General features: G+C 38.3%; 1 long non-coding RNA gene across 3 annotated transcripts; it reads left to right on the top strand.

The window, feature by feature from the left end:
- The first annotated feature begins 2392 nt into the window (after positions 1–2392).
- LOC110123283 (uncharacterized) lies at positions 2393–27679 on the top strand. Of its 3 annotated transcripts, none has more exons than XR_002309488.2 (5): positions 2393–2509; positions 9720–9889; positions 15004–15207; positions 16924–17078; positions 27146–27679. It is a non-coding gene; the product is annotated as an uncharacterized lncRNA (long non-coding RNA). The 3 variants fall into 3 exon arrangements; XR_002309485.2 differs by lacking the exon at positions 27146–27679 and adding an exon at positions 17426–17645; XR_002309489.2 differs by lacking the exons at positions 9720–9889; positions 27146–27679 and adding an exon at positions 17426–17645.
- Positions 27680–27775: the final 96 nt, after the last annotated feature.

Here is a 27775-nt window from a genome sequence, read left to right as displayed (position 1 = left end):
AAAAACCACTGCAATGTTGTAAAGTAATTAGCCTCCAACTAATAAAAATAAATGGAAAAAAAAAAGTAACAGCAAGCAATAGGGATTGACACGTATATACTATTGGTACTATGCACAAAATGGATAACTAGCAAGAACCTATGTACAGAGAAGGGAGCTCGACCCCAAGTTCCCTGATGACCTCCTGGAAGGAAATGCAACGCGGAGCAGATATAGGTGCACGGATAGTGACTCACTTTGCCGAACAGAAGAAAGTGACACAACATTATAAAGCAACTGTACTCCAGTATAATTTGATTAAAAATTAAAATAAGAAACTTTAAAATACCAGTTAACAAATTCTAGGTACTGGCGTGATTTGGAAGAGGCTAGGGCAATAGAGAAGGGAGAGTGTGTCAACAATGGATCAAGTTGTCATAAAATTAAAAGACTGAGGACATGGAGCCCAAACATGACTCATGAGGAGGAGTCAGTCCCTGAAGGTCTGGGAGAAGATCACGGCAGGCAGCAGGAATGCAGAGCCCTGTGGCCCTGGAGAAAAACACAAGTCTTATTCGTACTGTAATGGGAAGACACTGCAGGCTTTTTGTCATTTCTTTCTTTAATTTTTTTGAAGTAGTAGGTATCTGTCTATTTTATGTTGTCAGTTGACACAGCCATCCGTGTCCGTGGGATATCACTGGATGGTAATGTTCTTGGCTATGTCTGAACAGTGTTGTTTTAGCAATAGAAACAGAACAGAAATTAAATCTTACATGGGCTTGTTTACATGTTTTTGAAGACTTCTTTGAGTGGCCTTTTATTGTCAAATGAGAGAATGATGTATGTAATAGAATGCTAAAATTGAAAAACATTGACTTAGTTTCAGCAAACAAAAGAAAAATAAATGGATATCAGGTATGACTGCATTGCAACATAATTAAATGTAAGGAATTAGGTCATTTGTGGAGAACTTGGAAAAGAGGAGCCCCAACTAGTCTCTTCTTTGTTTAAACTTTTGACTCTAACTTATCATAAGTGAGTATTTACAGAGCTGGAGAAACAGAAAACAAAGCTCTTACTGCACAGAATTTCTTTTCTTCTTTCCTTCTTTCATAAATTCTTATATTTATGTTATTGCTGTATTCAAATATAGTATTGAAAGTTATTTAATAAGACAAGCAAGAATGGCAAAGGGAATATTATATTTCTCCCATGAAAAGATCACCACTATCTGTACCTTGATATCTATATCATGTTACATATATTCTTCCCCATATGTAGGCAATTTTTAGTTTATGTAAGATCATATTGCGTATTGTATTTTGTACTTCTTTTCAGTCACACTCCAGCTTTCCATTTTGATACACTTATTTCATTTAAAGTCTACACCATGTTCAAATGTCTTCATTTACCACAGAAATGTCTTTTATATCTGGTTTGTTCAAACACTGTTGAACTAGAGCGCCCATTTTTTCTAGGTGTTAAATCTGTGTCAGTGGTTCCATCCTGTATATGCTATTGTTGTTTTTCAGTTGCTCAGTCATGTCTAACTCTTTATGACCCCATGGACTGCAGCATGCCAGACTTTCCTGTCCTTCACTATCTCCCAGAACTTGCTCAGGCTCATGTCCATGGAGCTGATGATGCCATCCAACCACCTCATCCTCTGTCACCCCCTTCACCTCCTGCCCTCAATCTTTCCCAGCATCAGGGTATTTTCCAATGAACTGGCTCTTTCCATCAGGTGGCCAAAGTATTGAAGCTTCAGCTTCAATATTTTTTATATATATATATATATATATATATACACACATACACATATATATTTATATTATATATATACATATATACACTATGTATATATGTATGTAACATATATAATATATACAATAGTATATATTATATAATATATATAAACATACTATATACATAAAATATACATATATATAATGGGATTATTTATACAATTTGCATTGTACTAATAGGATTACAATATAAAATATATGTATATATCACTAACTTGTCAAAGAGTATAGGCCTTTGCATAATGTGGTGAAATAATCTCTTTTGATGGAGCTGTTGAAGTGTTGCATCGCAACCTCTCTCCTACGACACAGGGAGAAACGTGATTTCCTCATTCCTTTGCCTCGAGTCTGGAGAGGTCCAGTCCAGAATCAATATGCATTTCTTGGAGTTTGTGGGTGCAGTGAAATGGCATTTGAATTATGCTTGGGAATATTTCAAACTATGAGATTAACCAACTAGCCGCCTTGTAACTGCAGAGGAAAGACGGCAGAAGTGAGTGTAGTGTGCGTCGTTTGCGGTGGTGGGTCCAAGGGGCGAACTCTTCTCCATAGCAGCTGTAGAACCTATGATGACATTGAGGGGTGTCAATGGGCTAAGGGGAGGGTCAGTCATAGGAGACGCAGTGTCCACATCGCAGGAAGCACAGTTGCATGTTTCCAGTAGATTTCCGAGGAGTCAACATCAAATGTTCACTTGTAGCACATCATAACATTATACTCAGGTAATATTTTTCTGTACTTTACATATCCTTTCCACCCCAATCCTGGTGGGAATGGCCAAGGTTTGAAAGAGGGAGGGAGCTGGCATTTCACGTTCATCTCTGCAGAGTTTCTGTCTGAATGAAATCAGCAAGAAGGAAGCTTTGCTGATAATGAAATTCAGGGTTTTCATTATTATAGATTAATTACAGGAATCATACAGCTTGTGTGACTTCAGTTCTGAGAATGATTTGTTATCTAGCGGGTGACCAGAATTGCAAATGAACCTACTTGAGATACTTCATCATGAAGGTTTAAAGGGCTGGTGAGAGGAATTAAGGATTTCCTTGTGGTTGTCCCCAACTATATGCATCCCACTTGTTCAAAGGCCTACTTATGGACAATCCTTGCCTCATTCTTAGAAAAATAATGAGAAAATTGGATGTGTTCCATTAGATCTCTTGGCATTTTATATGGGTGTATCCCCTTGTGGTAAATGTCTCCTTGGAGAGTGAGCTTCTTAACTGAAACTATTAATTTTTACTGTCATCATGCAAGCTGATATTTATACAGCACTCAACAGTTTATAAGGCAGTCTCATATTCGCTACATTTATTACCACACTTTTACTATGTGCTCTCCCACTTTCCTGAGTTACAACTCTATTAAACGGAATTCTCTGTGTCTTCAATGAACCTCGTTATGTTGCCTTTAAAGTCACATGATTGTATGTTTCTGTCACCACAAAGTGACAACACTTTTGTGACCCCATGGAGTGTAGCCCACCAGGTTCCTCTGTCCATGGGATTTCCCAGGCAAGAGTACTGGAGCAGCTTGCTATTTCCTATTCCGGGGGGTCATCCTTATCCAGGATAGAACCTGTGTCTCTTTCGTCTCCTACACTGAGCCACCTGGGAAGCCCTATGATTGTGTCGAGTTTCCAAAATTAAAGCCACATCATCACATATTTTTAGGAGCGAAAAAGAGGCCATCAGATCCTAGAATATTTCACCTGGGTATTTGGAAATCAGACTCTTCCATGAGATGGAGGTCTTTTGGCCATTAACAAAGAGGGAAAAATCACTAGAATAAAAGGAAAAAAAAAATGAAACAGACAAATGGCAAAAGCTTTCATAGACCATAAGACGTTTTCTTAGTGGAACCTTCAGCTTCTTCTAGTCTGCTCAGCAGATCACACAAGCGGCACTCTGAAAATGAAGATCAATGAAATGAAGAAAGAAGGGAAATTGATAATTACCTGATTTCAATAAGAAACATAGGCAGGAGGAGGAGGGGACGACAGGGGGCAGGAGGAGAGGAGAAGAGGATGAGATGGTTGGATGGCATCACCGAAGCGATCGACCTGAGTTTGAGCAGGCTCTGGGACTTGGTGATGGACAGGGAAGCCTGGCGTGCTGCAGTCCATGGGGTCGCAAAGACTCAGACATGACTGAGTGACTGAACTGAGCGGAATATTCATAGAACAGCAGTTCACATTAGACATGTAACAATTATGACATGCTAAGAATTCTATAAGAAGTAAAGCAACACTCAAAAATTCTATCTTTAAACAAATGACAAAGGATATGCTATTGTCACTGTTAGTGACAGCTTTCCTCTATTTCTTTGCACTGATCACTGAGGAAGGCTTTCTTATCTCTCCTTGCTATTCTTTGAACTCTTCATTCAGATAAATGTATCTTCTTTGCCTTTCACTTCTCTTTTTTTCTCAGCTATTTGTAAGACCTCCTCAGACAAACATTTTGCCTGTTTGCATTTCTTTTTCTTGGTAATGGTTTTGATCACAGCCTCCTGTACAATGTTACAAACCTCTATTCATAGTTCTTCAGGGACTCTGAAAAGATATATCCATCTGAATGCAGAGATCCAAAGAATTTCGATGAGAGACAAGAAAGACTTTCTAAGCAATCAATTCAAAGAAATAGAGGAGAATGATAGAGTGGGAAAGACTAGAGAACTCTTCAGGAAAATTAAAGATACCAAAAGAACATTTCATGCAAAGATGGGCACAATAAAGGACAGAAATGAAGAACCTAACAGAAGCAGAGAATATTAAGAAGAGGTGGCAAGAATACCCAGAAGAACTGTACAAAAAAGATCTTCATGACACAGATAACCAGGAGGGTTTGATCACTCCCATAGAGTCAGACATCCTGGAATGTGAAGTCAAGTGGGCCTGAGGAAGCATCACAATGAACAAAGCTAATGGAAGTGATGGAATTCCAATGAGTTATTTCAAATCCTAAAATAAGATGCTGTTGAAATGCTGCACTCAATATGCCAGCAAATTTGGAAAACACCGCAGTGGCCACAGGACTGGAAAAGGTCAGTTTTCATTTCAATCCCAAAGAAAAGCAATGCCAAAGAATGTTCAAACTACTGCACAATTGCATTCATCTCACACACTAGCAAAGTAATGCTCAAAATTCTCTAAGCTAGGCTTCAACAGTCCATGTACTAAGAACTTCCAGATGTTCAAGCTGGATTTAGAAAAGGGAGAGGGACCAGAGATCAAATTGTCAACATCCATTGGATCATAGAAAAAACAAGATAATTTGAGGAAATCATATATTTCTGCTTCGTTGATGATGCCAAAGACTTTGACTATGTGAATCACAACAAACTGTGGAAAATTCTTCAAGAGTGGGAATACCAGGCCACCTTACCTGCCTCCTGAGAAATCTATATGTGGGTCAAGAAGCAACAGTTAGAATAGGACATGGAAAAACAGACTGGTTCAAAATTGGGAAAGGGGTATATCAAGGCTATATATTGTCACCCTGTTTATTTAACTTATATGCAGAGTACATCAAGATAAATGCTGGACTGAATGAAGCACAAGCTGGACTCAAGATTGCTGGGAGAAATATCTATAACCTCAGATAGGCAGATGACACCACCCTTATGGCAGAAAGCAAAGAAGAACTAAAGAACCTCTTGATGAAAGTGAAAGAGGAGAGTAAAAAAGTTGGCTTGAAACTCAACATTCAGAAAACTAAGATTGTGGCATCTGGTCCCATCACTTCATGGCAAATAGATGGGGAAACAATGGAAAGACTGAGAGACTTTATTTTTGGGGGCTCCAAAATCACTGCAGGTGGTGACTTCAGCCATGAAATTAAAAGACACTTGCTCCTTGGAAGAAAAGTTATGACCAACTTAGATAGCATATTATAAAGCAAAGTATTGCCAAAAAGGTCTGTCTAATCAAAGCTGTGGTCTTTCCAGTAGTCATGTATGGATGTGAGAGTTGGACTGTAAAGAAAGCTGAGCACCAAAGAATTGATGCTTTTGAACTGTGGTGTTTGAGAAGACTCTTGAGAGTCCCTTGTTCTGCAAGAAGATCCAACCAGTCCATCCTAAAGGAGATCAGTCCTGGGTGTTTTGGAAGGACTGATTTTGAAGCTGAAACAACAATACTTTGGCCACCTGATGCAAAGAGCTGACTCATTTGAAAAGACCCTGATGCTGGGAAAGATTGAAGGCAGGAGGAGAAGGGGATGACAGAGGATGAGATGGTGGGATGGCATCACTGACTCAATGGAGGTAAGTTTGAGTAAACTCGGGGAGTTGGTGATGGACAGGGAAGCCTGGAGTGCTGCGATTCATGGGGTCTCAGAGTCGGACATGACTGAGTGACTGAACTGACTGAACTTAGTTTAAGAAAAAGGACTTCATTCTTTCTCTTGACAAAGATACTGAATAGAAAGTGGAGAGTGTGCAGTGGTAGTTTCAGGTCAGAATGTTAGATATTTCAAAAGAGGAAGTATGACTTTTTTCATTGCAACAGAAGAAATATCACTCCAGAGAAGTGGTCTTTAGCAACTCAATTGGGAGAGGCATAAGGCAAGAGCTATTGTGAAATACCATGTTTTTATTTAAAGACAGTCTGTGTCTATTAGGAGCTAATAGATTCAACTAAGTTAGCTCTATAGAGGATTTGAAAAACCTCTCTATTCAAGGTCTGTTGGAAGAGTGGCAGGTGCTTCAACCAACAATGGCTGGTTTGAAGGGGTCAGGAGTAGAAAGCCCTTCCAGAGGCCTGGTGCTTATTGAAGCTAAGAAAGCACGTTAAGTGTTCAGGTTCCTTTTCAGCATTTATTAAAAAAAAAAAAATGCCTATGATTGAACAGAGTTTCTTGGACTCATATCTCAGTCTTTTAGTCTCAGGTGTCAAAATCACATAAAGCTCAGCTATAAATATCTCTTGAAGAAGTCAAGGCTATTTTCCATGTGAGTAATTGACAGAGGTTTCGGGAACACAGGGACAGTTCCCATCATCGCTGCGCATGCACTGTAACTGAACACTGGGTTGATGATAGCAGGAATCCGGATACCTAAAAGAGTGCATTTGTATCTATCATTGTCCGGCACTAAAGTAGGCACTGAGCAAAAGATGGGGGAAGGGATGCTTAGAAAGTTTGGGATGGACATGTACACGCTGTCATATTTAAAATGGGCAATCAGCAAGGATCTCCTGTGCAGGTCAGGGGCCTCTGCTCAATGTCATGTGTCAACCTGGATGGGGGGCGGTTTGAGTGAGAACGGAGACCTGTGTACGTGTGGGTGGGTCCCTTTGTTGTCCACGTGAAGCTATCACAACCTTGTTTGTTAACTGTCTGTACCCCGATACAAAATAAGAAAAAAATTAAAAATGCCTCCTCTCTTTAGATCTTTATAACTCTATGCCAATTCAATAGCTACCAAAATGTTAAAAATCTAGATCACCTTTAAATTTTGTATCTAAGCTTCAGGTAATGATTTCATTATTTCACAATGCCAATGCTCTTCTAAACAAAAAGATGTTAAAAATACATTTAGGAAATAATGGACCTCTTCTTTCTGGTCTCACTCATGCAACAGAGAAACTATGACAAACTATGAAGATGTTCTCTACTTTCCAGGCTGTTGTGAAATATCTGTTCACTGAGATGATGTGTATGACAGGTTGTGTTTTCCAAAATCTTTGTAAAAATGCACTGCATGTGTATCTAGAATTTTGCACTTCCTGAACAAAAGATGAGGTGTATTTCCTTCCCCTTAAAAGTAGGCTGAGCATAGTGACTGTCTTGAACATTAGGGGACACCAGAATCGACGCTAAGTGACTTTTGAGGCTAGGTCGTGAAAGTGCCATGCCCCTGACTCTCTTAGGTTGTTGACCTTGGAAATCCAGAAACCATGCTGTGAGGAAGCCTGAAGAATCCATGGGGGAGATCCGGTGAAAATATGAAAACAAATTAAATGTTGCCCAAAGTTTTAGAGCATGTATCGATGGGGTTAAAATAAAATAAAATGGAGAGCAGGCTTGACAGTCTCCCAAGGAGACAAAACCATTTGAACCACATGAGCAAAAATAAATCTACATATTTCATGAACATAAACTAACTTAACTTACGTCATTTCTTGTAAATGCCTCTGGTAATCATACAGGAAAGTAAATTCGTCTTTCTCAAATGGTATAAGATAATCATTTTTAAACAGTTCCCTGCTGTCTGAAAAGTGTGCTGTGATAACCAATCCCTGTAAATGTTGAACAACACCCTCCTTTACTTTACAATGCATCTTGTAATGTCATGCCCTTCGTATCATGAGCTTCCTATCAGTTTTGGATTTGAAAGCTCCCAGGTTGCAGACTTTCCTATGTACACAGTAAACTCTTGCTAATTACTGTTTTATCCACCAGGTGGTTTAATTTGGGATTTTGACAATAGATAGAAATAGAGACAGGTTATGCAGAAATCTCCACACACGGAACTTCAGATTCCACAAGGGAAAAAATTTGGTCCAAGAAACAAAATTGCTTTTCTCTTCTGGTTCTTTACCATCTTAAATTCAGTGTAAAATTCTTGCTCTATAAATTAAAACACTTATACAGACATGACTTTTTAATAATAATCTAATTTTATACACGCCCAATAATTTTTTCTTAAATTGTTTCTTCCACTCTTCTACTGCCTAACCTTAACAACATTTGCATCTGAACTCTCCAAACCCTGCATCTGTGTCTATGAGAATACAAATTACTATTAAATACAAAAATGTATTTATATAACATAGCTCTAATTTATACATCTCTGTTTCTATTTTTATGTGAAAAAGTGAAAGTTTTAGTTACTCAGTGGGGTCTGACTCCATACTACTACCTGGACCATAGCCCACCAGGCTTCTCTGTCCATGGAATTCTCCAGGCTAGAACACTGGAGTGGGTTGCCACCCCTTCTCCAGGGGATCTTCTTGACCCAAGAATGGAACAGGTTGCCTGCATTGCAGGTGGATTCTATAGGTATAGATAGATAGATAGACAGACAGATAGATACCATAAAATGGAACAATATGTAATGATTTAAAATGTTGAGAAAATTCTGCATTTGTTTCCGAGAAAACCGTGGCTGTATGCTACATATTTTCAAGTTAAAAAAAGGCAGGCTATAAAACAGGATATCTAATATGGCTATTTTTTCATGATAGGCGGATTGGGGTATATGTAGATATTTAAATATCTTAATAGATGAATATGAAAATCTGGAATAAGAGACATCAAACTATCAACAATAGTTCTAAGTGGTATTGTAACAAATAATTTTGATTTATTTGTATCTCTCTTATCTTTGTATTCTAATTTCCCTTCCAAATAGCAAGTCTTATTAAAAATGTTCTAAAATTACACAACCCAAGATTTATTTCAAACACTGCAAACATTTTCTTTGCTCATTCTTTTGCCCAACTCTGTGTCCCTGATGCCACAAAGCGAGAAGTGCAGCCCTCTTACCGTAACCGGAATCCGGTAATACGCTTTAAAAATATGCTTCTCTCAAATATCTATAAATACTTTTCTCAGGAGGCAGAGAAGGGAAAGTGGAAACCTCTTCTTGGCTAAACTGAAAAAGGACTAAAGATTCCTTCCTGCCTGGAAAATGTTCCCCTCTGGCCCTGACTCAGGAGGTCTTTCTGTGTGTTTCCCGTGTGACGGTATCAGTGATGGCGCAACAGCAGTGGCTGACATTCACTCACTACACCTTAAACTTTATGGGGATTTAAAAAAAATCTGATGCTCCCTTGAAGGTTTGCTATGTAACTGCTATGTTCATTGGTTTTGATGTGTAAATATGTGTGATTTACTTATCTCCTGAAATCGTTACTTTCTAATATTTTCTAAAGAACACTGCAGAAGGAGACAAAAAATGAACTGTGAAGTCTTCCTCTGCTTTTAGGGGGACCGTCATTTAGTATCAAAGACTTCCCATGGATATTTCTCAACCCCAAGTGGGATAATCAATGGAAAATACGACTTCTCTTCTGCCCTTTACCCTGGAGTCCTCTCCTCTGTTACCCAGAAGTCACACACATAGGAAAAGCGTGCATTCCTCCCCAGATTTGTGAGGTATGTCTCCAAGTTGGTGCCATTTTAAGGAACAGATTTCTAAAGGGCAGGACTTTAATTAAATGTGTTCTGGAACTAAACGGGGCAACTTTTTTCTGTTTCATTGGATTTATGGGGTCTATAGAAAGTCAACCAGTTGCCATCTCAAAAAGCCAGTGGGTGTTGTGTTCTCACTGGATGTAACTTTTTAGAATTTCTTTATGAATAAGATTACAATACCCAGTAGCTACTAGAGAACATTTGTTATGTCAGCACGGAGAAGATGTATTAAAACTGACACAGAATGAAGAATTTAAATGGAAAAACAGTAACTTTTAAATTTCCTTTTTCATAGAAAGATCTATGGGATTAAAACATAATGAAAATCATACTTAATTTACATTTTGCTTACATCTATTTGTGTCATTTAGCAAAACCATAACACAGGCATTTTATCTAAAACGTATAAACACATTTTTTCCTATATGATGAGTGAACAAAATCATAAACAGAGCTCATGCTACTTAAAATTACTGGTTCAATATTTAAATTTTGAAATGGGAGTTCAAGAACAGCCAGGGCTTCTGGTCAAGAAATACTAATTTAAAGAGGAAAATAAATGCCTCACATTCCAAGAAACATTTACTTTGCAGGCTTGACACTTTTTATTTCTTTAAACGTATTTGTTTTTTGGCACACAGGGCAGCTTGCGGGATCCTAGTTCCCTGTTGATACGGCTCAGTCACGCAGCCATGTCTGACTCTTTGAGACCCCGTGGATGCAGCACGCCAGGCCCCCCGTCCTTCACCGTCTCCCAGAACTTGTTCAAACTCACGTCCATTGAGTCAGTGATGCCATCCCACCATCTCACCCTCTGTCGTCCCCTTCTCCTCCTGCCTTCAATCTTTCCCAGCATCAGGGTCTTTTCTAATGAACTGGCTCTTCACATCAGGTGGCCAAAGTATTCAGCCTCAGCATCAGATGTTCCAGTGAATATTCAGAATTGGTTTCCTTTAGGATTGACTGGTTTGATCTCCCTGCAGTTCAAGGGACTCTCAAGAGTCTTCTCCAACACCACAGTTCAAAAGCATCAGTTCTTTGGCATTCAGCCTTGTTTATGGTCCAACTCTCACATCCATACATGACCACTGGAAAAACCGTAGCTTTGACTATATGAACCTTTGTCTTTGCTTTTTAATATGCTGTCTGGGTTTGTCATAACTTTTCTTCTAAGGAGCAAGCGTCTTTTAATTTCATGGCTGCAGTCACCATCTGCAGTGATTTTGAAACTCAAGAAAATAAAGTCTGTCACTGCTTTCATTGTTCCTCCATCTATTTGCCATAATGTGATGGGACTGGATGCCATGATCTTAGTTTCTGAATGTTGACTTTTAAGCCAATTTTTTAATCCCTGGGTCAAGAAGATTCCCTTGAGGAGCAAATGCAACTCACTCTAGTATTCTTGCCTGGGAAATTCTATAGCCAGAGGAACGTGGTGGGTCCTTGGGGTCACAAAGAGTCAGACACAAGTGATTGACTGAGTACACATGAACAAGCCTAAGTATTTTATTAAAATAAAGTTTTTTCTAAAAGTAATTGAGTAAATTTTATTTCTGAAAATATGATGAAGAAAACATATTGGTTCATGACAGCTAAACATACAAAATAAAAAAAAACCTTAAAATACAGATCTGAACTGATACAAATCCTCAGAGAAGACTTGTTGTACATACTGGAATTGTCCAATAGAAAATATATAATAAATATTTAAATATTCAGAAAGGAATGAAAAGGGAATACAAATAGAATAAAAAAATAAAATACTGTCCTAGGTGAGCAGGTGTGTTTGATAAAGAAATAAATACAGCTCTTCAGAATAAATTGCAGATGCATGAACACTCCTGTAAATCAGAAACTCAGTGGATGGACTAAATAGCATTTTAGACAAATCAGAAGAAAGACGATGTACTAGGCTGAAGATGTACTAGGCTCCAATACTTTGGCCACCTGGTGTGAAGAGCTGACTCATTTGAAAAGACCCTGAATGAGTCTGGGAAAAGATTGAAGGCAGGAGGAGAAGGAGATGACAGAGGATGAGATGGCTGGATGGCATCACCGATTCAATGGACATGAGTTTGAGTAAACTCCGGTGATAGGGAGGCCTGGCGTGCTGCAGTCCATGGGGTCTCAAAGTGTCGGACATGACTGAGCGACTGAACTGAACTAAACTAGGCTGAAGTAGTGAGTCCAAATAAGTCCTTTATAAGAAAGTAAGATGAAGCATAAAAAGATTTCAGTGACATATAAGAATACGATTAAATATATGTCTTATTCCAGATCTAGGAAAAAGATAATAAGAGAAGGGCTGAACAAAACGATGAGACACAGACTGATCATTTTTAATATGATAAAATACAAAAGGTTCAAGATGTGCACCTAAGACTATCATAATCAAACAGCTGAACTCCAAACACAAAGAAAAGGGACTAGAGAAAAAATAAATTGTCTGCCAAAAACCGGCCAGAAGACTGATAATGACATACCGACAGTAGAAACAGAAGCCAAAAAGAATAGTTCTGCTCTCTTCAGTATGATAACGGTGAAGAGATCTCAACTCTGAATTCTAAATTTAGCAAATCTAACTTTCAAGACACAACTGAGCAACTGAACTGAACTGAACTTTCAAGAGTAAAAAGTAATTTTAATTTCAAGCAAAAATTTAAAAAGTTATACTTAACCGCTTTCTGATAAAATTCTAAAGGATATGTTTTAAGAGGAGGAAAATTATCCCAGAGGAAGGTCTGAGGCATAATAAAGAATTTTGGTCAGAGAAATGTGAGGATAAGTATATTATTTGTAAAACAATAAGAATGCCGTGTGTATGTCTGACTGTGTGTGTACCACCCGGGGAACAACATCATTTAAAATTTCAGGCTAAACTCACTCAGTTATGAGCATGAATACCAAAGTCTTTAAAATATTTTAATAAATAAAATCTAATAATGTATTAAGAAGATAAATTCTGTCTTCTGGATAGTTTATATTACCAAAGTAATTATTCTTCTGATTTTAATAAACATTTCCTCTTATAAATCTTTTATACTCTATAGCCAATTAAATTTTATTTAATAAAAAAAAAGATAGCATTTTGACCAAGTTGGGTGAATTTTAGGAAAAATAGGTTGATTCAGCATTAGAAAATAATCAAATATATTAATGCAGAAAAAAGTATTAGATATTTTTAAGCATCCACTAATGATTTAAAATAAGGCAAAAAAAAAAAAAAACACCTAATAGTTTAGAAATAGAAGAAAAAATTCATCCCCGTGTAAATCTTTCTTGCCACTACATCTTAGTTAATGGTAAAATATTAAACATGTTTCTATATAACCAGGGACAAAACTGATTGCCTCTGACTACTGCATCTATCCAACACAGTTCAGAAAATTCCAGCAGGACAATAAAAGGAAAAAGAATTAATGGTTTAAGGTTTGCAAAATAAGAGGCAGTTACTAAGACTACATCAGTGCTGTTAAGTAGAAGTATGATACAGGCCACATATATAATTTAAAATTTCCTAGTAGTCACATTTTAAAAAGATATGCAAATTAAGACCTTACAGTATTTATGCAGAGGTAGAGACATAAAGCAGAAATAAATCAGAAACAGGTCCATACTTACGTGGAGATTAGCTGCATGTTAGAGAGTCCCTTGAACAAGAAAGAGATCAAACCAGTCAATCCTAAAGGAAATTAACCCTGAATAATCAGGGAAGGACTGACGCAGAAGCTGAAGCTTCAGTACTTTGGCCACGATGCAAACAGCCGACTTACTGACAAGACCCTGATGCTGGGAAAGGTTGAAGGCAGGAGGAGAAGAAGGCAGCAGAGACTGAGATGGTTGGATGGCATCACCGATTCAGTGGACACGAATTTAGGTAGATTCTGGTAGACAGTGAGGGACGAGGAGCCTGGCATGCTGCGGTCCATGAGGTCGCAGAGAGGCAGGCTCAGCTTAGCGAATGGACAACAGAGGCAGTAATGGGGCTTTCCAGTGGCTCAGTGCAAAGAATCCGCCAACACAGGAGATGTGGTTTGATATCTGGGTTGGGAAGATTCCCTGGAGAAGGAAATGGCAACCCACTCCAGTATTCCTGTCAAGGAAATCCTGTGGACAAGGGGCCTGGCGGGCTACGGCCCATGGAGTCCCAAAGAGTCAGGCACGCTTAGGAACTAAACAGCAATAAGAGTCACTATTATACTTCAGGCAGAAAGGGGAGATATTCAGTAAATGATGCTGAAAGTTAATTATCTATATGGGAAATGAAACTATGTTCTTACCTTATATGTTAAGCAAAAATAAATGACATGCAGTAACTTAAAATTTAAAGTCAGTATTTTCAAAATGTAAAACATAGCTTAAGGAAATCTTGATGAATATACAATAAAAAACACATTTTGAAAGCACTGAATATTAACGGAAAGATAATTCCATTGTATCACAGATACTTGTACATTGAAAAGTACCATGAAGAGAGTTAGAGAACAAGCCACAAGCTAACAGAAAATATTTACCTAACTATGACTGAAAAGATTTTTAAATCAGGAATATTTAAAGGGATTTCTATGGCTCAGAAAGAAAAAACAAATCACCCAGTTGAGAAAAGAGCAAATAACTTGGCATCTCACAGGAGAAAAAAATAAAGAGCAAAAATATGAGTATTTGTTCAACCTTTTTAGTAATCAGAAAAATGTAAATTAAAACCACAGGAAGATAACTTTTCGTGCTCACCATATTGGCAAGCTTTACTTCACATTTTTCGCTTTCTTCTTTAGAATGTCTTTCTAACTTTGGCCATTTGTTCAGCTTATTAATTTACACAAAATCCTTTACTGAAATTTTTATTGGAGTAATGGATCAAGTTGGGGAGAAATGAAATTTTTTATGATAGGCTTTATATGCAATCATATGGTATGTCTATTTAATTAGGTATTCTTAAATGAATTTCAATTGAGTCTTAAAATTTCCTTGGAAAAAGACTTGCATTAAAAAAATTATTTCAGGTTACCTTAAAATTTTTATAGCTACTGTAAATGGCACCTTTCTAATTATTAATTTTTCTATTTTATTAACAGGAAACTGAATTCTAATCATCTTCCCTCTCCAGGAATTACAAATATGGCAGTAGCTACATGAATGAGTTTTACAGTTTCCAAACATCTGCATCTCCATTTGCTTATGTCTGAAACCCAGTCCTTCCTAAATACCCTCGAGCGTCTTCCACAGATCTTCTTAGCTTCTGCACTTGAGGGATCCTAAGTCAAGGACCCATCTCTTCAGTGGGTATCTGCATCACTCGCTGGAGTGAGGTGTGTGGGCTCCCATTCATTGGGAGCCCCTACCGGTGTCCGTGTGTGTGTCTGTGTGTTTGTCCGAGTGTGTGTGTGTGTGTGTGTGTGTGTGTGTGTGTGTGTGTCCGTGTGCGTGCCCAGTTGCTAAGCGGTGTTCTCTTTGCGACTCCACGGCTGTAGCCCACCAGGCTCCTCTGTTACGGGATTTTCCAGGGGAGAATGACCGCAGTGGGTGCCAGTTACTTCTCCAGACCTGTGTCCGTAAAACATCTTGTCTCTTGTCATCCTCATTACTCATGTCCATGTGTTGCCTGGAGCCACTAGCCAAGCTTTGACTCACTTTCTGAGCACTTTTCCATGAGCTTCTATCCAGCGGATAGCTGACTTCCAGGCCACTCACGAGCAGCTGTTGTGCCTGTTCCCACGGCTCCTGCCTCCTAACTGCTGATGTTGCTCATCTTCCGGTCTGTGCGAAGCTGCCTTTACCTGAGGGTTCTGACAAAGCTCTTTGGGTCCTGCTTTGCTCCTCGCGTCCCCCGACTCATTCCGCAGTGATTCCTCCTAATCCCTAGAGGGATTCCAGAAGGCAGAGGATGGGTCTAAAGCATACAGCTCTTTCCTGTGTGTCTAAATACTTTGCCCACAACATAGGCTCCTGAATATCTTGAAAACAGTACTTCATTTAGATGGTTTTATATAACATGACAGGGCTTCCCTGGAGGCTCAGAAGGTAAAGAATCTATTTGCAATGCAGGAGACACGGGTTTGATCTCTGGGTTAGGATGATCCCCTGGAGAAGGGAAAGGTTACCTACTCCAATATTCTTGCCTGGAGAATTCCACCGACAGAGGAGCCTGGCAGACTACAATCCTTAGGGTCGCAGAGGGTCAGACACGACTGTGTGACTAACACACATACGCACACACATATATAAACTGACATGAATTCCGAAGCTGTCACTTATAAATCAGGGAACATGCGGATGTGGATGTTGTTGTAGGTTGGGGATGATGACACTCCTTCTCCCTGGCTAATGAATTCATAATTTAAAGATAAACAGGATCATAACAGCTGCTCCATTAATGCCTGGAGCATGTACACAATTACTGAAAATGTTAGAGCTTCTGGTAAATTGCATGACATTTTAGCTTAGACCTGCGGTCTAGCCAGGACTCCTCCACCTCAAGGCTGCCCTCGAGTCATACTTGTGGGGAGAGCTCTGTCTGCAATGCGGGGTTCAGTCTGCTCACCTGGTCACCTGAGAGGAACACAGGATGCCTCCTCTGATAAGATGGATGGAAGGTTGTCCCGTGAGAGAACGGCCTTCTCTCAGGTCTTTACTTTAAGAGACCTAGAAGCAAATGGGGAGCTCAGTTCAAGATTCTAGAGTGCACCTCAAAGGTCAAAGAGCTCAAACTCACTGAGCATATGCCATGCCAGTTGTGAAAATAGTAAAATATTTCCAAAGTGGTTTATTAGTCTAACTCAGCTCAGATGGTAAAGAATTTGCCTGCAATGAGGCAGACCCAGGTTTGATCCCTGGGTTGGGAAGATCCCCTGGAGAAGGGAATGGCAACCCACTCTAGTATTCTTGCCTGGGAAATCCCATGGACAGCGGAGCCTGGTGGGCTGCAGTCCATGGTGTAACAAAGAGTTGGACACAACTGAGTGACTAACACTTTCACTTCTCCTTTTCCCTCCCAGATTTCCCCACGATCCAGGAAATAAGAGTTAATGTCAGGAAGGCCAGGGGCTTCGAGAATTCTGCGATCTGCTTTGTTCCTGACAGCAGCTGTTGCAGAGGCCTGCTCCTCTTTCTACATCTCTGCCTCAAGCTTCTCAGGAGGGCTAGGAGACAGGTGACTTGTAAATGTGTTCTCCCCTTCAGTATGCTGTCTTTTCATTTTATTTATGCTTTCTTTTGCTGTGCAGAGGTCTTCAGTTTTTGGTTGTATTTTTCATAAAAGAAAAAAAAGTCCTTATATACAATTTCTCATCCAGAAAATAGTCTGTTACGTGCTTAATTATTTCCCTTTATTGATTTTCCCGAATGATGAGTTCTTAGCCCTAAAAACCTGCAATAGGGAGCATTCTTGACGTTTGAATCGTCTCAACTTCAACTGCTTGGAGTCAAACTCTGTTTTCTCCCTTTGCTCTTTGGCAAGACCCCATTCATTAATCATTCATTCTTTTCTTGTTTCTGAAGGAATGTGATGTCCGGGCTCATCTGTGTTTTCCTGACATGAAATCAGACATTCCTTCAAACACTCCTGGTTCTCTCTAATGGAAAATGTCATCTGGAGATCATGATCAAGTGCTGGAAGTGTTTGAGTTGTCACTACTTATATGCCTTTTCAGTACACATTTTAACAGCAGACAACTCATGAGTTTATATAATATTAGTTTGTCCTGCTCTGGAATGTTTACTTATGTTTTGACTTTAGATTTTTATCTATTTTTATACGACCTGAAAAATCATTGTGTCTACTAATATTGCACACTTACATATTTGTTTCATCATAAAATAATCATTTCAAGAATAGTAATGCTAATGTTACTACAAAATGAACACTGTTACATGAAATTTACAGGCATTGTATCCACTGAACCCCTAAACATGACAGTGAGTAATAGCAAGAACAAAAATATTTTTATAAAACCGCAGTTTAATGATCAACTAAATTGTTGATCAGGTCTTTATCTGGTTTTGAGCTCTCATTAAAATTTCAGTAATATTTTAGAGCTATTTTTTTATGTGTGTGCTCAGTTGCTCAGCCGTGTCTGACTGTTTGTGACCCTTTGGACTGTAGCCTGTCACACACCCCTGAGCATGGGATTTTCCAGGCGAGAATGCCAGAGTGGATTGGCATTTCCTTCTCTAGGGGATCCTCCCTACTCAGGGATGGAAACTGCGTCTCCTTTGTCTCCTGCAGCGCAGGCAAATTCTTTACTGCTGAGTCATTGGGGAAATCCCATTTTTTCATAATAGACGCATTAACAAAATCACTTGATAGAACTAACCATTCATTCTTGATAAACACTCTCAATAAATTAGAAATAGAAGGAACTTACTTTGCTTCATAAATGTCATACACAAAAATTCTTATAGCTAGCATTAAACTTGTTGACAAGTCATTAAATAATTTCCCTTAAAGATTCTCTGGTAAAAGTGTCGAGTGACATATGCACAGGCTATTCTTTGCAGCATCTTTGTTTCTGTTATAGCAAAAGACAGAAGGAAAAATAGCACAATTCCTTATAAAGAGGAAACTGTTGAAATAAACAGTGTCAATCACAGTGATGTGTTCTGTAGATATAAAAGACAATACAAAAGACCTCCTTTCTATGTCCGATATCTGGTTGCTCTCTAGTCCTCTCAAATCATTAAATTTTTTCGTCCAGGTTTATAATTGTCATCTGCTGGAATATTAGTTCAACTGGAAAGCAGAAAGTGGAATTTTTGCTCATTGCCAAGTATATCTTGTATACATTAGTGAAAGTATTGTGTCAAAGGATAAAAGCCTATGCAATTTTAATAGATTTATTTTTATTTATTATACTTATCTGTCTATTCCATCAATACTTGTTTCTTCTCTAAAATTCAAGCTTCAACTGAACACAGATTGTTTGTTTTTCCTCAATATTCTCTCCTCATTATTTGGACAGAGTAAATATTTGCTATCAAATTGTTATTAAAAGAGTGAGGGTTCTTATATGATAGAAAGTATATCAAAAACAGTTGCAATATTTTTGTATCCAACTCATCACAAATAATTTTCGTATTATCAATAGAGAAGTAAAATTTTGTTTTCCATTTCAATATATGGTTAGTTTTGATTTGAATTCTGTAAAAAATGTATAGTAAAGAATGGATTCATTTTTTTTTTCAACTAGAGTTTATTTTTCTGTAGCACTTTTCATTGAAATATTTTCCCTTTCCTTATTTAATTGCCTTGGCATTTTGGAATTTCTGGGAGAAAACACAAGAAAATTTTAATGGCCTTGGGTAAGACAAATATTTTTGCTCTTCCAAAGATATTGTTACAGAAATAAAAATGCAAGCATCAGACAGGGAGAAATATTTGCAAAACACACATCTGGTGGGGGATTTGTATCTGGAACAGATTAAGAAGTTTTATAATTTAATAATAGGAAGACAAACTGTTACAAGAAACATAATATGGCTGAACAGATTCCCCCCTCTTGTCTCTGGTGCACATACCCTGCATGTTCCCCTCTGAGTGTAGGCAGAACCTGCGAACACAGTGGATTCCACTCTCATAATTAAGCTAATTATCAGCTGATTTTGAGTTAATCCAAAAGGGATGTTATCTTGGTGACCTTAGTTGCAGGAGCAGAAGGCCCGCTGGCCTGAAAGAAAGCAAACCATCCTATGTGAATGGCCTCTGGAGGGACCATAGAGCTAGATTTGGAGGTATCCTTAGAGCTCAGGGCAATCTCTGGGCAATAGCCAGCAAGAATATGGAGATGTCAGTCCTACAACCACAAAGACCTGAATTCAGCCAACCACCTGAACAGGCTTGGAAGAAACACTGAACTCTATCTGATTCCACAGTATGGAAAACACCTAGGCTCAGTCAATTGCATCCATAAAAGCCAAAGTCTTGGCTAAGCCACAGACTCCTGAGCTCTGAGACCCGAGAGGTAGCAAACCAGTGCTGCTATGAGCCGCTCAGATTGTGCTCATTTGTTACGCACAAGGAGACACCACTGTACAAGCTCATCTTAAAATGTGAAAAATCCCCTTTGAACGTGAGATGGATTTACTAATTCATTTCCAAAGAATAGAGTATGAAAAAAGGGAAGTAGTAACTTTATTATGACCTTGAGTGATCCAAGTTAATACCCAGTATTAATTCACATTGGTTTTATGCAGCCCTGATAGAGGATGATTAGAAGAGTGTCTGAATGGTATTTGTCTCTAAAGCCCACAATCCCAGCCTAGTGTTGAAGAAAATATCAGGCAAAATCATAACTCATGGACATTTTATAAATTACTTGGTGTAGAATTCTTGAGATAATCCAGGTCGTGAAAGAAAACGGAAACTGTTATAGATCAAAAGAAACTAGGGTATTTGTTGCTTAAATGAAATGTGATATCCTAGATTTAATTTTGTCGTTGTTCAGTTGCTAATTCTGTGGAGAGCCCATGGACTATAGCACTCCAGGCTGCCCTGTTCTTCACCGTCTCACGGAGTTTCCTCAGATTTACGCCTGTTGAGCCTGTGATGCCATCCAACCATCTCATCCTCCACTGCCCTCTTCTCCTCCTGCCTTAATCTCCCCACATCAGGGCCTTTTCCAGTGAGTCACTCTGCATCAAGTGGCCAAAGTATTATTTATAATAGCCAAAAAGAGAAACCAAATGTCCAGTGAACATATTTTGGTATACCCACACAATGGAATAAGAATTCAGCAATAATAAAATCTTCCTGGTGGGAGAGACTGACTGAGGGGGAAACTGGGTCTTCTCCAGATGGTCAATACCGAAATCAGATCGATTATATTCTTTGCAGTCAAAGATGGAGAAGCTCTATACTCAGCATAAACAAGACTGGGAGCTGACTGTGGCTCAGATCATGAACTCGTTATTGCCAAATTCAGACTTAAATTGAAGAAAACAGGAGAAACCACTCAACCATTCAAGTATGGCCTAAATCAAATCCCTTACAATTATACAATAGAAGTGGCAAATAGATTCAAAAGATTAGATCTGATAGACAGAGTACCTGAAGAACTATGGACAGAGGTTTGTGACATTGGACAGGAGACAGGGATCAAGAGCATCCCTAAGAAAAATAAATACAAAAAGGCAAAATGCTTGTCTGACGAGGCCTTACAAATAGTTGAGAAAAGACAAAAAGCTAAAGGCAAAGGAGAAAAGGAAAGATATACCCATTTGAATACAGAGGTCCAAAGAATAGCAAGGAGAGATAAGGAAGCCTTCCTCAGCTATCATTGCAGAGAAATAGAGGAAAACAATAGACTGGGAAAGACTAGAGATCTCTTCAAGAAAATTAGAGATACCAAGGGAAAATCTCATGTAAAGATGAAAACAATAAAGGACATAAATGGTATGGACCTAACAGAAGCAGAAGATATTAAGAAGAGGCTTCAGGAATACACAGAAGAACTATACAAAAAAAAATCTTCACGGCCCAGATAACAACGAAGGTGTGATCATTCACCTAGAGCCAGACATCCTAGAATGTGAAGTCAAGTGGGCCTTAGGAAGCATCACTATGAACAAAGCTAGTGGAGGTGATGGAATTCCAGTTGAGCTATTTCAATCCTAAAAGATGATGCTGTGAAAGTGCTGCACTCAATATGCCAGCAAATCTGGAAAACCCAGCAGTGGCCACAGGACTGGGAAAGGTCAGTTTTCATTCCAGTCCCAAAGAAAGGCAATGCCAAAGAATGCTCAAATGCACAATTGCACTCATCTCACATGCTAGTAAAGTAATGCTCAAAATCCTCCAAGCCAGGCTTCAATACATGAACTGTGAACATCCAGATGTTCAAGCTGGATTTAGGAAAGGCATTGGAATCAGAGATCAAATCACCAACATCTCCTGGATCATAGAAAAAGCAAGAGAGTTCCAGAAAAACATCCTCTTCTGCTTTATTGACTATGCCAAAGACTTTGACTGTGTGGATCACAATAAACTGTGGAAAATTCTTCAAGAGATGGGAATACCAGACCACCTGACCTGCCTCTTGAGAACTCTGTATGCAGGTCAGGAAGCAACAGTTAGAACTGGACATGGAACAACAGACTGGTTCCAAATAGGAAAGGAGTACATCAAGGCTGTATATTCTCACCCTGCTTATTTAACTTATATGCAGAGTACATCATGAGAAATGCCAGGCAGATGAAGCACAAGCTAGAATCAAGATTGCCAGGAGAAATATCAATGACCTCAGATATGCAGATGACACCACCCTTATGGCAGGAAGCGAAGAAGAAATAAAGAGCCTCTTGATGAAAGTGAAAGAGGAGAGTGGAAATGTTGCCTTAAAGCTCAACACTCAGAAGACTAAGATCATGGCATCTGGTCCCATCACTTCATGGCAAATAGACGGGGAAACAATGGAAACAGTGAGATATTTTATATATTTATTTATTTAGTGCTCCCAAATACTGCAGATGGTGACTGCAGCCATGAAATTAAAAGATGCTTGCTCCTTGGAAGAAAAGCTATGACCAAGTTAGGCAGCTTATTAAAAAGCAGAGACATTATTTTACCAACAAAGTTCTGTCTAGTCAAAGCTGTGGTTTTTCCAGTAGTCATCTATGGATGTGAGAGTTGGACTATAAAGAAAGCTAAGTGCCAAAGAATTGATGCTTTTGAACTGTGGTGTCAGAGAAGACTCTTGAGAGTCCCTTGAACTGCAAGGAGATCCAACCAGTCCATCCTAAAGGAAATCAGTCTGAATATTCATGGGAAAGACTGATGCTGAAACTGAAACTCCAATACTTGGCCTCCTGATGCAAAGAATGACTCATTTGAAAAGACCCTGATGCTGGGAAAGATTGAAGGTGGAAGGAGAAGGGGACGACAGAGGATGAGATGGCTGAATGGCATCACTAACTCAATGGACATGAGTTTGAGTAACCTCAAGGAGTTGGTGATGGACAGGGCCTGGTGTGCTGCAGTCCATGGGGTTACAAAGAGCTGGACACGACTGAGCGACTGAATTGAACTGAACTGAATAATAAAAGGGTAAACTATTGATACATATATTAAACAATTATGCCAAGTGAAAGAATCCAGACTAAAAATAGCGCAAACTGTCTGATTTCATTTATTTAAACTCTAGAAAATGGAGACCAATCAGTGAGGACAGAGAGTGGAATGGTGGTTATCTGCATATGGGGCAGAGTGGGTTAGTGGGGTGGGATTATGATGGGATAAGAGAAAATTTTGAAGGTGATGGCGATGTTTATCTCAATTGTGATCATTTCACAAATTTATGCATAAGGCAGAACTCATCAAACTGTCTCATTAAATATGCACCATTAATTGTATATCTGTTACACTTGAATACAGTTGTAAACAGAAGATACAATAAAAATAAAGTCATAACCTAGCTCCAGCCTATCTTAACCCCTCTCTCCCCCCCGACAACTGTGTTTGAGCTGTTCCAGACAACTGGCTCTTCGGAAGTGGCTGGTGCTTAGTGTAAAAATAGAGAACCGGTAAAAGCAATTTTGCTAAATTAATATGTTAATATTTTTGTATCTATGTCAAATTCTAAGCAAAATCAGTAAAATTTGAGTGTGTATTTTTAAACTACTCTTGTTTTTAAAAATCTTTAAACTGCATTTTATCACAAGATATCCATTCCATCTTTATAGTAAATTTTCTTTAGCTGTAAGTGAAACTCCCCACTAAACTGCCAGCTGCTAATAGTTTCTCCAGACACTGCTATTACTAGCAAATTAACATGAACAACACTTAAGGGGGAAGAGTGGGAGGGTTCATGTGAGGGAATCTTCTCTCTTATATCTTTAATAATGCATATTTGAAGAAAAGATTTCAGTCTTCTGATATGTTAATCTAACATCTTCCCCTCCTACGCATCAGCATCAGAGTTATTAATAAAGTGCTCAAGAATAAGGAAATAGGTGCTGCAATTGAAATTCATTGCTATATCCGAATAGAAGAAAGGGCAGCAAATGGCAGGATGGCTTTGAAGGAAAAAAATGAGCAGTAGGTTTGAAAAGTGAGAAAGATCTAGGAAGGCAGAAACAGAAGAGAATAAACACAAATAGATCACGTTCGTATACATAGGAAATTTTCAACGTTTAAATTCAGAATTCAAGCTATGATTTCTTCTATCAGCTAAACTAGAATATAAGCAAAAGGAAAGAGATAAATTTGGTCAAGTAAATGAAGTTAGAAGTTTCTTGGAGTGTTGGGGGAGGGGAGCCAATGACAGTGCTATGTTCCAGGCGTCTTTCGCACATTTGTTTTGGTTTTATTTTTTTGTTTGTTTTTGTTTTACCTAAGCAATCCAGCCAGACAAATACGGTGACTGTTTTACAGATACAGTATTGATGCTTAGAGAATTTAAATGAATTGTCCAAATTCAAAGAATTGTTATACATTAGAATCAAGCCTCAAGCTAATCAATTTACTATGTATTATACGGATTTGTAAATCCTATGGCTGATGGACATTTGATTTATTGATACTTTTTTTTGCTGCTGTTCTCATGACTTGTGTCGCTTTGAATGCAGGGACACACACTCATCGTTTTGAGTACGTGCTGTGGAAGCAGAACCGATGACAAGGCCAAGTGTGAAGCCGCTCTAGTAGGTGCTGCCAAACGGTGACCCCAGGCAGCTCTGGTGATTACATCTCTATCATCAGTGCATGGGGTTTCTGTTGCTCTGTATCCTAGCCAATGACTGGTATTTTCTGTCTTTTCCTATTTAACAATTATGTTCTTTTTTCATTCTTATCTCACATGGTATTAATTTTCTTTTTTCTGTTGGGGTTGGATACCTTTGTCTTATTGAGTGAGGTTAGTCTTTATGTATTCTGGGTACAAGTTCTTACTGAATATATATATATATACCACAGATTTCATCTCAAAGTTTGCATCTTGCCAGTGTACTCTTCCAAAGTCATATTTTAATGAACACTTATTTTAGTGTTGTCTAAAACATCCCTTTTTGCCCTTTTGTGCTAGGAATATTTTGTCCTGTAAGATCTCGAATATCCCACACTCATATAAATATACTGTCATCCTAGAAAAGCACTTCAGGAGCTTTAACACCTTATTTTTTATATATCAGGGTAAAATCATCCTGCAATTGATTTTGGTGTATTCTGTGAGGTAGGGATTAAGATTTATTTTTTTCCACATGACTGCACATGTGTTCCAGGAAAACTTAATGAAAAGCCATGCCTTCCAAACTATAGTTCCATCTTCATCAAAATTCAAGGGTATGAGCTGCTTCTGGATTTCCTTTTACATTATATTGGTCTAGTCATCTAACATTTGCATCAATAATATACTGTCTTGGTCATTGCCTTGTTATCTGATACCAAAAATCATGTTTGTTTGTTTTTTAATTAAGGTAATAGCTTTATTTTCCTTCTCAAGTTTATTGGTGTTTTGCATTTCATATAAATGTCTGATTCTGCAGGAGAGAATTCTTTTGATTGCTAACTTTATGTAAGTTCTGAAAATTGTTCTTACCACACCTCTCCCTGTGGTTCGGTGGTAAATAATCTGCCTGCAATGCTGGAGATGCAGGAGACATGGGTTCCACCCCTGGGTCAGGAAGATCTTCTAGGGGAGAAAATGGCAACCCACTCCAGTACTCTTGCCTGGAGAATCCCACGGACAGGGGGGTCTGGCGGGCTACCGTCCACAAGGTCCCAAAGAGTCAGACAGGACTGAGCACACATACGCAGCATTTCTTTTCAATAAAGAGCTCAGAAGTTTTTCTCGTCCATCTCTGTGAAGATTTACCTGCGCATGCACAGATTGATACTCTGTTGAAGACGCGTTAGGACTGTTATATAGATATCTAGATATCTTCCTCTGCATCACTCCTTACTTTCTGAAATTAGCCTCAAGTCTTATAGGCACTCCGTCTTTGCAAATTCTGCTTTTTGTCCTCACATCTGTAAGGTTGTCAGGCTCTGTTTGAGGTCCTCCTGCCTCTGCTGCATTTTGGAAATTGCTTCTTGGCAAAAATCCCTGACTGATGTTCTCTTTCTCCCAGGGATCAGTCAGAGTTGCCTGTTTGGTAATGCCTGAAAAATAGCTGTGTCTGTAATTTGCTCAGTTTCTAGATGCAAATGATAGAAGGCTAATTCTGGATCATCTTACTATCTCTGGGCCAAAAGTAGAACTCTAAATGTATTCATTTTGAACTCACAAATATATCCCATATATATTTATTACCAGTTGTCTAATCTAATTTGCCTTAAAACTACTACTTCATGTTCTTAGACGTACACTAGCAACCAACAGAGACACTTTTGCAGCTTTAGTAAATTTTTTCTGGGGCATAGTGAATCAAACTTACACAATAAATGGTAGAAATGTGATGTTTACATGTTCCAAGCACTAATACAAGTAAATTCCTCCTTGGTATTTGGACACAAAACAACTTACGTATCAGTTCTTAGTTGTCCTGTAGGTAAAGGCAAATGCTTACTATCAAAATTTTTTTTCCAGATAAACCTGTATCTTTCAACAAGACTAGCAACTATCTTGCAAGACTAGTAAATCAACTACTTTAGGTTGTAACTATAAAGGCTAAAAAGTACCCATATTAGAAATAAAACCCATATACCTAATAGAAACACAGTTCTACAATGTGTAATATTCCCTTGAAATAATCAGTTCAGCTAAATTGGAATTTCACTAGAATGCTAAAATTGGCTCTGAGCTTTCCTTGTATGTACTCAGTGAATTTTTGCATTTAAAACAAATTAAAAAGTCAAGTAATCTTTGAGATATTGGCTCATTGTCACCCTAATGTAGTAATCATTTTCCATGTGCCTATAAATTCAAATATTCAGTATTAAATTAAAAAAAATCTTTTCTTATTCAATTGTTGTGACTTTTTTCAATGAACATAATGATTTTCTAAAGAGAATACATTGAAATCTATCAAAGATATTTTTATGAGAAAAGTCACTTTAAATGTATAGGCTGATCTAAGAGCTATTGTTTTAAGAAACAGGTGTGTGGTAAGAACAGTGCAGTGCAATGCAGCATATGTGCATTCAGTCGTGTCCAACTCTTTTTGACCCCATGGACTGTAGCTCTCCAGGCTCCTCAGTTCATGGGATTTCCCAGGCAAGAATACTGGGGTGGATTGCCACTTTCTTTTCCAGGGATTGAACTCCTGTTTCTTGTGTCTCCTGATTGACAGGTGGATTCTTCACCACTGGCGCCCCCTGGATGCTGAAGCAAACCAAGGGATCTGTATTTTGATGTTTTCTACGAGGTTGCATGGATATTTAACCACATTACAACCTAGTTTAGGAAAAATCTACATTCTTAAATAATATTGCAGAAGAGCTTAGTTAAAGAGTTGCAGTTCTTCAACTAGTCCTCAAAATACACATTACGCTTATATGTTGCAAGAACATTGCACCATTTTGAAAGAATCACAAAACAAAGTATCCATTTCATTTCGGTTTCGTCCAGAATAGAGATGAAGATTTCTTCCTGATCACTGAGCCTTTGCTATTTGCTTCTGACTTTGTTCTCCAACTGACAGCAAGTATAAATATGATGTCAGAGAGATGATAATAAGCATTTAATTAGAGCACTATCAAAGTACTAAAGTATTCAAGCGATGTGAATAGACATGTTTTTATCATCTTTTAGACGCTTGTGATCATTTGGGAAATTTTACTTGTCATTATTAAATAACTAATTGTAGAGAAAATGATTATCTAGAGACTGTTAATAAAAAAAATAGATTTGACTAAATGAGGTGATTCACTTGAAGATGATATTCGTGTATGCCATATTTTTATATTCTCTCTGTATATCT

Source organism: Odocoileus virginianus, chromosome 34 (assembly GCF_023699985.2).
Source record: "Odocoileus virginianus isolate 20LAN1187 ecotype Illinois chromosome 34, Ovbor_1.2, whole genome shotgun sequence".
Classification (NCBI taxonomy): domain Eukaryota; kingdom Metazoa; phylum Chordata; class Mammalia; order Artiodactyla; family Cervidae; genus Odocoileus; species Odocoileus virginianus.
Note: the sequence above shows the minus strand (reverse complement) of the source record. Positions and strands in the feature narration are given on the sequence as shown.